We start from the raw sequence: 14995 nt of genomic DNA, 5'->3' as shown, positions 1-14995 counted from the left end.
GAGACCACAGAAGACATGTAAATATGAAATAAATGCTTAAACATGTAGCTATAGGTGTAATGTTAGAGACCACAGAAGACATGTAAATATGAAATAAATGCTTAAACATGTAGCTATAGGTGTAATGTTAGAGACCACAGAAGACATGTAAATATGAAATAAATGCATAAACATGTAGCTAGGTGTAATGTTAGTCCACAGAAGACATGTAAATATGAAAGAAATGCTTAAACATGTAGCTATAGGTGTAATGTTAGAGTCCACAGAAAACATGTAAATATGAAATAAATGCTTGAACATGTAACTATAGGTGTAATGTTAGAGACCACAGAAGACATGTAAATATGAAATAAATGCTTAAACATGTAGCTATAGGTGTAATGTTAGAGACCACAGAAGACATGTAAATATGAAATAAATGCTTAAACATGTAGCTATAGGTGTAATGTTAGAGACCACAGAAGACATGTAAATATGAAATAAATGCTTAAACATGTAGCTATAGGTGTAATGTTAGAGACCACAGAAGACATGTAAATATGAAATAAATGCTTAAACATGTAGCTATAGGTGTAATGTTAGAGACCACAGAAGACATGCAAATATGAAATAAATGCTTAAACATGTAGCTATAGGTGTAATGTTAGAGACCACAGAAGACATGTAAATATGAAAGAAATGCTTAAACATGTAGCTATGGTGTAATGTTAGAGACCACAGAAGACATGTGAATATGAAATAAATGGTTAAACATGTAGCTATAGGTGTAATGTTAGAGTCCACAGAAGACATGTAAATATGAAATAAATGCTTAAACATGTAGCTATAGGTGTAATGTTAGAGACCACAGAAGACATGTAAATATGAAATAAATGCACTAGCTAGGTGTAATGTTAGAGACCACAGAAGACATGCAAATATGAAATAAATGCTTAAACATGTAGCTATAGGTGTAATGTTAGAGACCACAGAAGACATGTAAATATGAAAGAAATGCTTAAACATGTAGCTAGGTGTAATGTTAGAGACCACAGAAGACATGTAAATATGACATAAATGCTTAAACATGTAGCTAGGTGTAATGTTAGAGACCACAGAAGACATGTAAATATGAAATAAATGCATAAACATGTAGCTAGGTGTAATGTTAGTCCACAGAAGACATGTAAATATGAAAGAAATGCTTAAACATGTAGCTATAGGTGTAATGTTAGAGTCCACAGAAAACATGTAAATATGAAATAAATGCTTGAACATGTAACTATAGGTGTAATGTTAGAGACCACAGAAGACATGTAAATATGAAATAAATGCTTAAACATGTAGCTATAGGTGTAATGTTAGAGACCACAGAAGACATGTAAATATGAAATAAATGCTTAAACATGTAGCTATAGGTGTAATGTTAGAGACCACAGAAGACATGTAAATATGAAATAAATGCATAAACATGTAGCTAGGTGTAATGTTAGTCCACAGAAGACATGTAAATATGAAAGAAATGCTTAAACATGTAGCTATAGGTGTAATGTTAGAGTCCACAGAAAACATGTAAATATGAAATAAATGCTTGAACATGTAACTATAGGTGTAATGTTAGAGACCACAGAAGACATGTAAATATGAAATAAATGCTTAAACATGTAGCTATAGGTGTAATGTTAGAGACCACAGAAGACATGTAAATATGAAATAAATGCTTAAACATGTAGCTATAGGTGTAATGTTAGAGACCACAGAAGACATGTAAATATGAAATAAATGCTTAAACATGTAGCTATAGGTGTAATGTTAGAGACCACAGAAGACATGTAAATATGAAATAAATGCTTAAACATGTAGCTATAGGTGTAATGTTAGAGACCACAGAAGACATGTAAATATGAAATAAATGCTTAAACATGTAGCTATAGGTGTAATGTTAGAGACCACAGAAGACATGTAAATATGAAATAAATGCTTAAACATGTAGCTAGGTGTAATGTTAGAGACCACAGAAGACATGTAAATATGAAATAAATGCTTAAACATGTAGCTATAGGTGTAATGTTAGAGTCCACAGAAGTGAACCTTTCAAGCCTGTTTTCTCAACTCGCTGTTTCTCTGCAAGACATTTACTTTAGTATGAATAGTATCGGCATAAAAATTTACTTAAAAGTAGTCTACCAAAAGTAAATGTACTCATTATGCAGCATATATGTCCCATTTCAGGTTTTCAAATGTATATAAAAGTCTTGTGAAGAGTTTTAAACTCTCCCTTTAAGGCCAGGGTAAAATATCTGGGTTAAGGTTACAATCATTTAAGATTACGATTATAGGATAAGAATACAATATTTACTTTAAGGTTAGGAGGATAATCTATGTGGGTTACGGTTAGGATAAGATATATGTTTTAAGGTTGGGTAGGTTATGTGGGTTAAGGTCAGCTGGGTAAGTTATTCAGATTACGGGCAGAGTCGTGTTGAGGGTTTGCTTCATGTAAAAACATTGCCGGCTTATATCATGCATGCATATTAATACCGGATCAATCCATCCTACTGTAAATGCATTCTGCGTGTCTGCGTGTCTGCGTGTCTGCGTGTGTGTACGAGTTCATAGCGCGCCACCGAGTGCCGCGCTATGAACTCGTAGGTCTGCTATTTTTGGAAAGAAATCATGAAAATGTGCCTCAAATCTTTGAAAATATATATATTGTTACAGAGTGAACATTTTAACTCAAATATTTGAATATATACATTGTTACAGAGTGAACATTTTAACTCAAATCTTTGAATATATATATTGTTACAGAGTGAACATTTTAACTCAAATCTTTGAATATATATATATTGTTACAGAGTGAACAATTTAACTCAAATCTTTGAATATATACATTGTTACAGAGTGAACATTTTAACTCAAATCTTTGAATATATACAATGTTACAGAGTGAACAATTTAACTCAAATCTTTGAATATATATATATATTGTTACAGAGTGAACATTTTAACTCAAATCTTTGAATATATATATATTGTTACAGAGTGAACATTTTAACTCAAATCTTTGAATATTAATATATTGTTACAGAGTGAACATTTTAACTCAAATCTTTTCTTCTGGAACAACGTCTTTTCAGATGCGAGTCGGAGGCCGATTACATATAATTTGTGGGGGTCCTTGACGTGAAATATTGAGCACCAGCGCTGATACAGAAACATGGGTTTTTCAGGAAAGTGTCAGGACATTTTATTAACCCATTCTGAACGGGAACCCGTTTTGGTGTTAGCATCACGTTATGCTCCAGAATGGAAGGAGAAATATGGACGTCTTTCCTTGCATGAAACGACGCAGACTTTGAGAGCTATATGGCGTGGTAAAATGTTAAATGTACAACGCCTGACAGAAACATGAGGTTTTTCACAAAGCTGTCAGGGTTTAGGAGGCATTTGTAGAATCATACTCATGTCTGTTAAAGCAGAGATCTGACAGACAGGCAGACAGGCAGACAGACAGGCAGGCAGGCAGGCAGACAGGCAGGCAGGCAGGCAGGCAGGCAGGCAGGCAGGCAGACAGACAGACAGACAGACAGACAGACAGACAGGCAGACAGGCAGATTTGTTGTTTTCTTTTTAGTCAGTCAGAGACAGACAGGAAATGGAAAATGTCTAGCAGAGGAAGTCGACCCCCTCTCGGATGCAGAGGAAGCTTCCAGTGGCTTCAGAACATGTTCTTTATTTCAGAACATGTTCTTTATTTCAGAACATGTTCTTTATTCTAGAACATGTTCTTTATTTCAGAACATGTTCTTTATTCTAGAACATGTTCTTTATTTCAGAACATGTTCTTTATTTCAGAACATGTTCTTTATTTCAGAACATGTTCTTTATTCTAGAACATGTTCTTTATTTCAGAACATGTTCTTTATTCTAGAACATGTTCTTTATTACAGAACATGTTCTTTATTTCAGAACATGTTCTTTATTCTAGAACATGTTCTTTATTACAGAACATGTTCTTTATTCTAGAACATGTTCTTTATTACAGAACATGTTCTTTATTTCAGAACATGTTCTTTATTTCAGAACATGTTCTTTATTTCAGAACATGTTCTTTATTCTAGAACATGTTCTTTATTTCAGAACATGTTCTTTATTACAGAACATGTTCTTTATTTCAGAACATGTTCTTTATTTCAGAACATGTTCTTTATTCTAGAACATGTTCTTTATTTCAGAACATGTTCTTTATTCTAGAACATGTTCTTTATTCTAGAACATGTTCTTTATTCTAGAACATGTTCTTTATTCTAGAACATGTTCTTTATTTCAGAACATGTTCTTTATTTCAGAACATGTTCTTTATTTCAGAACATGTTCTTTATTCTAGAACATGTTCTTTATTTCAGAACATGTTCTTTATTTCAGAACATGTTCTTTATTTCAGAACATGTTCTTTATTCTAGAACATGTTCTTTATTCTAGAACATGTTCTTTATTCTAGAACATGTTCTTTATTTCAGAACATGTTCTTTATTACAGAACATGTTCTTTATTCTAGAACATGTTCTTTATTTCAGAACATGTTCTTTATTTCAGAACATGTTCTTTATTTCAGAACATGTTCTTTATTACAGAACATGTTCTTTATTCTAGAACATGTTCTTTATTTCAGAACATGTTCTTTATTACAGAACATGTTCTTTATTTCAGAACATGTTCTTTATTCTAGAACATGTTCTTTATTCTAGAACATGTTCTTTATTTCAGAACATGTTCTTTATTCTAGAACATGTTCTTTATTTCAGAACATGTTCTTTATTCTAGAACATGTTCTTTATTTCAGAACATGTTCTTTATTTCAGAACATGTTCTTTATTACAGAACATGTTCTTTATTTCAGAACATGTTCTTTATTCTAGAACATGTTCTTTATTCTAGAACATGTTCTTTATTTCAGAACATGTTCTTTATTCTAGAACATGTTCTTTATTTCAGAACATGTTCTTTATTCTAGAACATGTTCTTTATTTCAGAACATGTTCTTTATTTCAGAACATGTTCTTTATTTCAGAACATGTTCTTTATTTCAGAACATGTTCTTTATTCTAGAACATGTTCTTTATTCTAGAACATGTTCTTTATTTCAGAACATGTTCTTTATTCTAGAACATGTTCTTTATTTCAGAACATGTTCTTTATTCTAGAACATGTTCTTTATTTCAGAACATGTTCTTTATTTCAGAACATGTTCTTTATTTCAGAACATGTTCTTTATTCTAGAACATGTTCTTTATTCTAGAACATGTTCTTTATTCTAGAACATGTTCTTTATTTCAGAACATGTTCTTTATTCTAGAACATGTTCTTTATTTCAGAACATGTTCTTTATTCTAGAACATGTTCTTTATTTCAGAACATGTTCTTTATTCTAGAACATGTTCTTTATTTCAGAACATGTTCTTTATTCTAGAACATGTTCTTTATTCTAGAACATGTTCTTTATTCTAGAACATGTTCTTTATTACAGATATTTTCAGATGGGGGGGGGGGTGTCGGCAGGCCAATTGCATATCATTTTTGGGGGTCCTTGACATGAAATATTGAACACACACTGATACAGAAACATGAGGTATTTCAGAGAACTGTCAGGATAAAGTGACTTCCCTAACATAGTTCATAGTTTTAGTTTAGTTTAGTTTTATTAGTTGAGGAAATTGAATATAATTCAGTCATAGTTTTAGCCATCATATAGCTATAGTTTATATTTAGTTTTTTTTTCTTCCCATTCAGTAATTTTTCATCATATAGTTTGAATCGACATAGTTTGATTTCATCACCAGCTGTAATGACCCCCCCGGTAGGCGGAATGGATGGCTGGAAACACACCGCTATCTGTGACCAATGGAATGTGTGCTGTCAGGGAATGGGATGGGATCGTGGTCTCGCTCTCTCTGTCTCTCTCTCTCTCTCTCTCTCTCTCCTCTCCTCTCCTCTCCTCTCCTCTCTCTCTCTCTCTCTCTCTCTCTCTCTCTCCTCTCCTCTCCTCTCCTCTCCTCTCTCTCTCTCTCTCTGTGATTATGTGCTTGTCTCAGTGTAAGTGTAAATGTGTGTGTGTGTGTAGGAGGAGGAGGAGTGGTCTCTCCTACCCAGACTAAGAGTCAGCTAGAGCTAAAAATAAATACATGCTCAGCCTCAGCCTTCTGCACCTTCACCCCAATAATAATACAGCCTCAGCCTTCTGCACCTGACACTACACCACCTTCACCCCAATAATAATACAGCCTCAGCCTTCTGCACCTGACACTACACCACCTTCACCCCAATAATAATACAGCCTCAGCCTTCTGCACCTGACACTACACCACCTTCACCCCAATAATAATACAGCCTCAGCCTTCTGCACCTGACACTACACCACCTTCACCCCAATAATAATACAGCCTCAGCCTTCTGCACCTGACACTACACCACCTTCACCCCAATAATAATACAGCCTCAGCCTTCTGCACCTGACACTACACCACCTTCACCCCAATAATAATACAGCCTCAGCCTTCTGCACCTGACACTACACCACCTTCACCCCAATAATAATACAGCCTCAGCCTTCTGCACCTGACACTACACCACCTTCACCCCAATAATAATACAGCCTCAGCCTTCTGCACCTGACACTACACCACCTTCACCCCAATAATAATAGTGTGTGCGTGCGTGGCGTACGTGCGTGTGTGCATGCGTGCGTGGCATGCATGGTGTGCGTGCGTGTGTGCGTGCATGCGTGGCGTGGCGTGCGTGCATGCCGTGCGTGGCGTGCACATAAATGCCGTTTTCCTCTCGTATTGGGAGTCAGGATTAGAATCAGGCCTATAAGGTTATAATGTTACAGGGTCAAGGACATGCTCAGTCACCCAGCGGCTGAGGGGTTAAGTAAAGTCTGTGATTCATAAACCGTTTATTTATGTGTTCTGAAAGGAACACAACTTCCAAATAAGTGTGTCCATTATTTTTTTGTGGGGCACGGCAACTTTCAGACCTTTTTCGAAAGCCGGCCAAGACAAATTGGCCGGCTTCAATGAGCTCAGAATGTGTCACACTGACTGGACGCATTTTTTCAGTCTGTTTTCTGAAAAACGCGTCCAGCGTGCAAACCACCTTTTAGCCTCGACCTCGAACCCGAGTCAAGACCAAGACGGACAGGAGGCGAGACCGAGACCAGATATAAAAAAATGTTTTTGGTCAGGTAATTTTTTCTACACATTTGACATAGGTATACATCAATTGCGAGAGTAGGCAGGTGCGTCAGCTGCACTCTGTTACTTAAGATAATAATAATAATGCATAATAATAATAATAATAATCTTTATTGTCCCGAAGGATATTCATTTTCACAGGTCTGTTCAACACCAACAACAAAAACAGCACATAGTACAGAAACAACATAACACCAAGACAATACAATACAAAACATGAGTTCCCCACTGTGTACAGAAACCATCCTATCGGCGGGGCAGTTTGTTTAATGCCGCGATGGCTGAGGGGACAAAACTCCTACTGAAACTAACCTTTTTCCAGGGTAAGGTTCTGTATCTTTGTCCAGATGGCATGAGGTTGAAGAAGCGATACATTTTTTAAGTGCTCAAAGCGCTTTAGAATGGTTCATTCATTCATACATTGGGGATAAGCTATAGTAATATATATATATGAGCTTATTTGACCTGAGATTCCACAGGTCGGTACAGTAAGGCAGATGGCTGTGAAATGTGAATATGACATCGCGTGCCTCATATTGAAACTGGGTGAGTCATATACAGATAGTACAGTTACACTACAGTATGCACACCGTTGGTGTGACTTCTCGGTTTGACTGCACGGAGCAAAATGAAAAGCTGTCTCGGTAATATTGTGATCTCATTCTCTCTCTCTATAGACAATCTCCGGAGAAAGTGCAGAGAGATCAGAAGAGCACTTCTCGTTTCTTTGTAATTTTTTTTTAAAATATTAATAGAATAACGGTCAAACGTTCGTTTATTATGTCAGTGGTTCTCAAACATTTTCAGGTCAAGGAGCCCCAAAAATATCTGTATTTGGCCACCGATCCCCATCTGAAAACATGTAGTTCCACGGACCTCCCCAGGAGCAAAGATTGGAGTTTAAAACGTTCGCTCTGAACAATATATATTCCAAATTTGTGCCACATTTTCGCGATCTTTCAAACATAGCAGACCTACAAGCTCGTAGGAGCTTGTAGATCTGCTATTTTTCAATAGCTAAAGTATAACAGAATGCTTTAAAACACCAAAAGGGGTTCCTGCCCCAGAATGGATTAAAGCATCATGGTATGAAGTGGTACACACTGTACGAGAGACTACAGTATGTTGAAATGTTCCAACGCCAGAGGGTACCCACTGTATGAGAGACTACAGTATGTTGAAATGTTCCAACGCCAGAGGGTACACACTTTATTACAGTATGTTGAAATGTTCCAACGCCAGAGGGTACACACTGTACGAGAGACTACAGTATGTTGAAATGTTCCAACGCCAGAGGGTACACACTTTATTACAGTATGTTGAAATGTTCCAACGCCAGAGGGTACACACTGTACGAGAGACTACAGTATGTTGAAATGTTCCAACGCCAGAGGGTACACACTTTATTACAGTATGTTGAAATGTTCCAACGCCAGAGGGTACACACTGTTCGAGAGACTACAATATGTTGAAATGTTCCAGCCACAGGAAGCTGCAGTACATGAGGTGATTCATAGGAATTCATTCTTCAACCTCCACACAACTTTAAACAATCATTAAAGAAAGTTACTGGATGGAATAAAACAATAAACCCACAAATTAACTGCACGCACGCACACACGCACGCACGCACGCGCACGGGCATAAACTCGGACACACACACACAATAGGCAGTCGACAGGTAAAGTCCAGCCAGCGGACATATATTGACGTCATTTAAGTTTTATACACACTCTCAATTGGCCTAATAAAACACACACACACACACACACACACACACACACACACACACACACACACACACACACACACACACACACCCTCAGAGGCTAACTTTAAGTATATGTTTTGATGCCAAAACGACACTTTTACTCAAGTACATTTTGAATACCGGACTTTTACTTGTAACAGAGTGTGTGTTTCTGGCATTGCAGGAATTGATACTTTTACCTAATAATAAGTATAGAAACCATGAGTTTATATATATTTTTCCTGCCATCCACTAAACGTTGTTGGTTGTTTTAACAATGATTGAATGATATCACTGCAAATGTTCCGCGGTCCATTGTTGTTGTCCGAGTGTTGCGGGCTCCAATGCCCAATCGCTGTGCTCCGTCGTATATAGGCACAACCATGCGGAGCGTTGCTGATATGACTGACTGACATTGCTTAAAGGGACACTTCACCCTTTTTGCTAAAAGATATATGTTAATGACGTTTAGAAGCTTTAGATCACTTTCCTGGGGGTCTTTATGTGTGTAATTTGTGGTTTTAGATATTTTAGATTGTAGCAGTGAGCCTGTTGTCTCTGATGTCATGGACACTGGGCTCACTTCCTTCCTGGACTACATGTTGTCTCAGTAAGACAGCTCTCCCCCCTATCCACAAGGAGGAGCAGTGCACCAAATCATTATGGGAATTGTAGTCCAGGAAGGTAGTGAGACCAGTGTCCATGACATCAGAGACAACAGGCTCACTGCTACAATCTAAAATATCTAAAACCACATATTACACACATAAAGACCCAGAGGAAAGTGATCTAAAGCTCCTAAACGTCATTAACATATATTTTTTTGCAAAAAGGGTGAAGTGTCCCTTTAAAAGGTCTCACAAAAGCATCGCAGCCGTTGATCCGTCCCAGTGTTGTTTTTGGCAGCAAATTTCTATTTTAGTTTTAGTCATTATAGTCTTTGGACTGAAACTTCATTTATAGTTTTAGTCACATGATTTTAGTCACCTGGAAATATATTACGTTATACTGTAGCAAAAAAATAAATAGCTGATCTACAAGGTCAAAACGCGTCGCACTGCGCCGCGTTTTGACCTTGTAGATCGGCTGTTGTTTTTTGCTATTTTTGATCCTGAAAAGTTAAAATGTTCAATATTTCATTTTAAATTATAGTTAACTTTATGAACTAAATACAAATACATTGCACATAATAAAATGTAACTACTCGTTAAGCTACTAATTCAGACTGAAGTAATTGAAGCGGGTCATGTTTTGATAATCAGTAATATATCAGTGTTAACCTGAGGGCCACATTAGGTGATGGTGGGGGCCGCATGTGGCCCCCGGGCCGCCAGTTGATATTAACCTGAGGGCCACATTAGGTGATGGTTGCCCATGGTTGCATGTATGAGATAGATGGTCATATAACTACTTTAGGGAAGAAATCACACCTGTGTGAACTGAGTCGTGCAACTCCCCTCTCCTCTCCTCTCCTCTCCTCTCCTCTCTATCTCTCATTAGCAGGCAGCAGTGCTTGCAACTCTCTCTCTCTCTCTCTCTCTCTCTCTCTCTCTCTCATTAGCAGGCAGCAGTGCAAAACTATCTCTCTCTCTCTCTCTCTCTCTCTCTCTCTCTCTCTCTCTCTCTCTCTCTCTGTTTCTGGCACAACAGCACCACTTTTGCCCCTACTGGTACTCATAGTCACATATAGGTGATAAATTGCTTGCTGTTCCTTGGAGTGGTTGCACCACTCAAAAATGGGCATGAAGCCACTGTGTGTCGGTGCACTTGTGTACGCACACACACACACACACACACACACACACACACACACACACACACACGTACACTGCACACACATGCACTGTCAACTGGCAGAATAAAACCAACCTGGCTGGGTGTGTACTGTGTGTGTGTGTGTGTGTGTGTGTGTGTGTGTGTGCGTAGTACACATCACAGTGCCGACACCCACAGATATGTAATAGGCCTTAAACAAACAGAAACCATCTACAGAAACCATGCAGAAACCATAGCACAATAATTGCTTGAGTTGCAATTAGAGGTGTGTGTGTGTGTGTGTGCGTGTGCGTGCGTGCGTGCGTGCGTGCACTTCCAGAGATACTAATTAATTGCAACTGTCTCCTGATACTGTATATATATATATATATATTATGACTACCTGTCTGTTGTCCTCTAAGTCATGAGAGTTTTCTGAAAAACCTATATATGTTTCTATGTCAGTGGTTCTATGTTTCTACAGTATGTCAGTGGTTCTATGTTTCTATGTCAGTGGTTCTATGTTTCTATGTCAGTGGTTCTATGTTTCTATGTCAGTGGTTCTATGTTTCTATGTCAGTGGTTCTATGTTTCTATGTCAGTGGTTCTATGTTTCTATGTCAGTAGTTCTATGTTTCTATGTCAGTGGTTTAATGTTTCTATGTCAGTGGTTCTATGTTTCTATGTCAGTGGTTCTATGTTTCTATGTCAGTGGTTCTCAAACTGTATTTATTATATAATTGGCCGCCGACCCCCATCTGAAAATGTGTTGTTCCAGGGACCCCCCCCATGCAGTTCTTGATGCCTCTGTCAGTGTCCTGCTATATAGTCTCATTCTCCTGGCTGCTATTTTCTGGCTCACCCCTTGGTATAATCCCTCATACAGAGTCTTGTTAGTGTACATGTTGTACAACAGTCATGCTGATGTTAAGTACTGTACGCAGCATTCTGGTGTACAGTAGCATCCGTCAAGGGACTTCTGCCTGCATGCAGGGTTGTCTTCAGGGTCCGTGTAGGAGAACAGACTCCATTCACTGCCGTGTAGGAGAACAGACTCCATTCACTGCCGTGTAGGAGAACAGACTCCATTCACTGCCGTGTAGGAGAACAGACTCCGTCCACCGTTGCGTAGAAGAAGCTGAGTTTGATTTTCTCGGGGGAGGAGGTTGGAGTTCCATTCAGGGCCCTCCATGCAAGTCATGCCTTCCTCACTTCCAGATCTTGCTACACACAGTGCGATTTATTAATCATTTAAACCTAAAGCTGAACAAAACGAGGAACATAATAATAACAACACACACGCAAAGAAGCTGGGACTGTTTCACTCATGCCTATGTCTGTAGATCTGCCTCTATATCTGTTTCACTGGCCTATGTCTGTAGATCTGCCTCTATATCTGTTTCACTGGCCTATGTCTGTAGATCTGCCTCTATATCTGTTTCACTGGCCTATGTCTAGCCTAAATCAGGCTAAAAGCTGCCTAATAATAATCATAATAACATAATTTCATAAAACACAGGCCCACATGCGTAGCTTTTATTTATTTAGTGGTCATGTATGGACGTTGATGGAGGACAGGCTACCATGAGGTCATTCACACACTTCCTCCAAGAGTCTCTCTCTCGCTCGCGCACGCACGCACGCGCGCACACACACACACACACACACACACACACACACACACACACACACACACACACACACACACACACACACACACACACACACACACACACACACACGTTAGTATTACAAAGGCGGCGGTGGGTCAGCGGTAGAGTGGGCTGGATGGTAACCGCAAGGTTCCCGGTTCGATCCCTGTGGGCTCCTCCCCCAGAGTTAGTGTCGAAGTGTCCTTGAGCAAGACTCTGAACCTCCTAATTGCTGCCGATGTGCAGGTTGGTGCCTTGCATGGTTTCCTCCAGGCATAGGTGTGTGTGTGTGTGTGTGTGTGTGTGTGTGTGTGTGTGTGTGTGTGTGTGAATGTGTGAATGTAATGCACAATCTCTGTAAAGCGCCTTGGATAAAGGCGCTTTACATGTATAAATGCACCATTCACTGTTTGTTTCTATATACTTGTGAGGACATCGATATACGACATGTCACCTAAAACAGGACATCTTTGACATCTTTACCCCTCTCTCTATTTCAATTCCACTCCACTCAGTTCACACGGGTGTGGTTTTTATACTACACAACTAGGAAACAGACATGTTGGAAACGGTACTGTAGTCATTAACGCCGAGCACACAAACAGAGGAAGTAAGTATAAGTAATAAGTAATCATCCTAAGTTTATATATATACTTCCCTCGAGGCAAACTCATAATGCAATTAATAACAAGCAATAATATATTTAGTAATAATGAAAACAGCAGTTATAGTTATCTTGACTACTTTAGGGAAGAAATCACACCTGTGTGAACTGAGTGGTGCAACTCCCCTCTCTTCCCCCCCTCGCTCCTCTCCTCTCTCCTCTCCTCTCCTCTCCTCTCCTCTCCTCTCTCCTCTCCTCTCCTCTCCTCTCCTCTCCTCTCCTCTCTCTCTCTCTCTCTCTCTCTCTCTCTCTCTCTCTCTCTCTCTCTCTCTCTCTCTCTCTCTCTCTCTCTCTCTCTCTCTCTCTCTCTCTCTCTCTCTCCTCTCTGTCTCTCTCTCTCTGTCTCTCTCTCTCTCTCTCTCTCTCTCTCTCTCTCTCTCTCTCTCTCTCTCTCTCCCCTCTCTCTCTCTGTGTCCCCCTCTCTCTCTCTCTCTCTCTCTCTCTCTCTCTCTCTCTCTCTCTGTCTCTCTCCCTCTCTCTCTCTCTCATGTACATGCCTTGTGTAAACATCATAATCCCCTCGTCGGGGGCTGATATCTACAGGGAGATTCCAACGGCTGTATTTGCCCTTTATCAATTGTTCATAATTGGGTTTATGGCGTCGACGTAATCTTTTTAATCGACTGACTGTAAATGTCATGGGTGTATAAGTCCTTGCATGTGACTGCAGGGTTGAGTAAAAACAGTATAACTAAATATATGGTAATGTCAGTTAATTGCAAACACAGTGAAAGTACAGTATAGGGTATAAAGTGAATTGCTATTTGGTTGTAATAACTGTTAATTAGCGCTATATTCTGATAATACCCATTGATTAATTAATAGCTCTATAATTCTGATAGTACCCATTGACTGAGTAATAGTGAGACGGGCCTGTTGACTGATACCTGTCCATTTAAACTCTAGACGGGCCTGTTGACTGATACCTGTCCATTTAAACTCTAGACGGGGCCTGTTGACTGGTACCTGTCCATTTAAACTCTATAGACGGGGCCTGTTGACTGATACCTGTCCATTTAAACTCTATAGACGGGCCTGTTGACTGATACCTGTGCATTTAAACTCTATATACGGGCCTGTTGACTGATACCTGTCCATTTAAACTCTAGACGGGCCTGTTGACTGATACCTGTCCATTTAAACTCTATAGACGGGCCTGTTGACTGATACCTGTCCATTTAAACTCTAGACGGGCCTGTTGACTGATACCTGTCCATTAAACTCTATAGACGGGCCTGTTGACTGATACCTGTCCATTTAAACTCTATAGACGGGCCTGTTGACTGATACCTGTCCATTTAAACTCTATAGACGGGCCTGTTGACTGATACCTGTCCATTTAAACTCTAGACGGGCCTGTTGACTGGTACCTGTCCATTTAAACTCTATAGACGGGCCTGTTGACTGATACCTGTCCATTTAAACTCTAGACGGGGCCTGTTGACTGATACCTGTCCATTTAAACTCTATAGACGGGCCTGTTGACTGGTACCTGTCCATTTTAAACTCTAGACGGGCCTGTTGACTGATACCTGTCCATTTAAACTCTAGACGGGCCTGTTGACTGATACCTGTCCATTAAACTCTATAGACGGGCCTGTTGACTGATACCTGTCCATTTAAACTCTAGACGGGCCATACAAATAGGTAACACAGAGAGAGAGAGAGAGAGAGAGAGAGAGATAGCCAGCTATAGCGCCTCCGAAGTCCATTCCAGATTTCCATATTTTATTGCATGAAGCAGCACGGACAAACAAGCAAAACACGGAGGAGGGCGGATTGGGCCTTCCTCAGTGTGTATCACTCAAATAGCTCTAGTCTAGGTCAAAACATGCACCCTTCATGTTTAGTACCAGGAAATGGACCAAAGGTTTGTACATACAGGGTCAAGGTTGACCTCTGACGCAATTCACAGATTAGCATACGAGCGCAGCTAGCG

The sequence above is a fragment of the Protomyctophum bolini genome, assembly GCF_963924005.1.
Source record: "Protomyctophum bolini genome assembly, chromosome: 9".
Lineage (NCBI taxonomy): Eukaryota > Metazoa > Chordata > Actinopteri > Myctophiformes > Myctophidae > Protomyctophum > Protomyctophum bolini.
Note: the sequence above shows the minus strand (reverse complement) of the source record.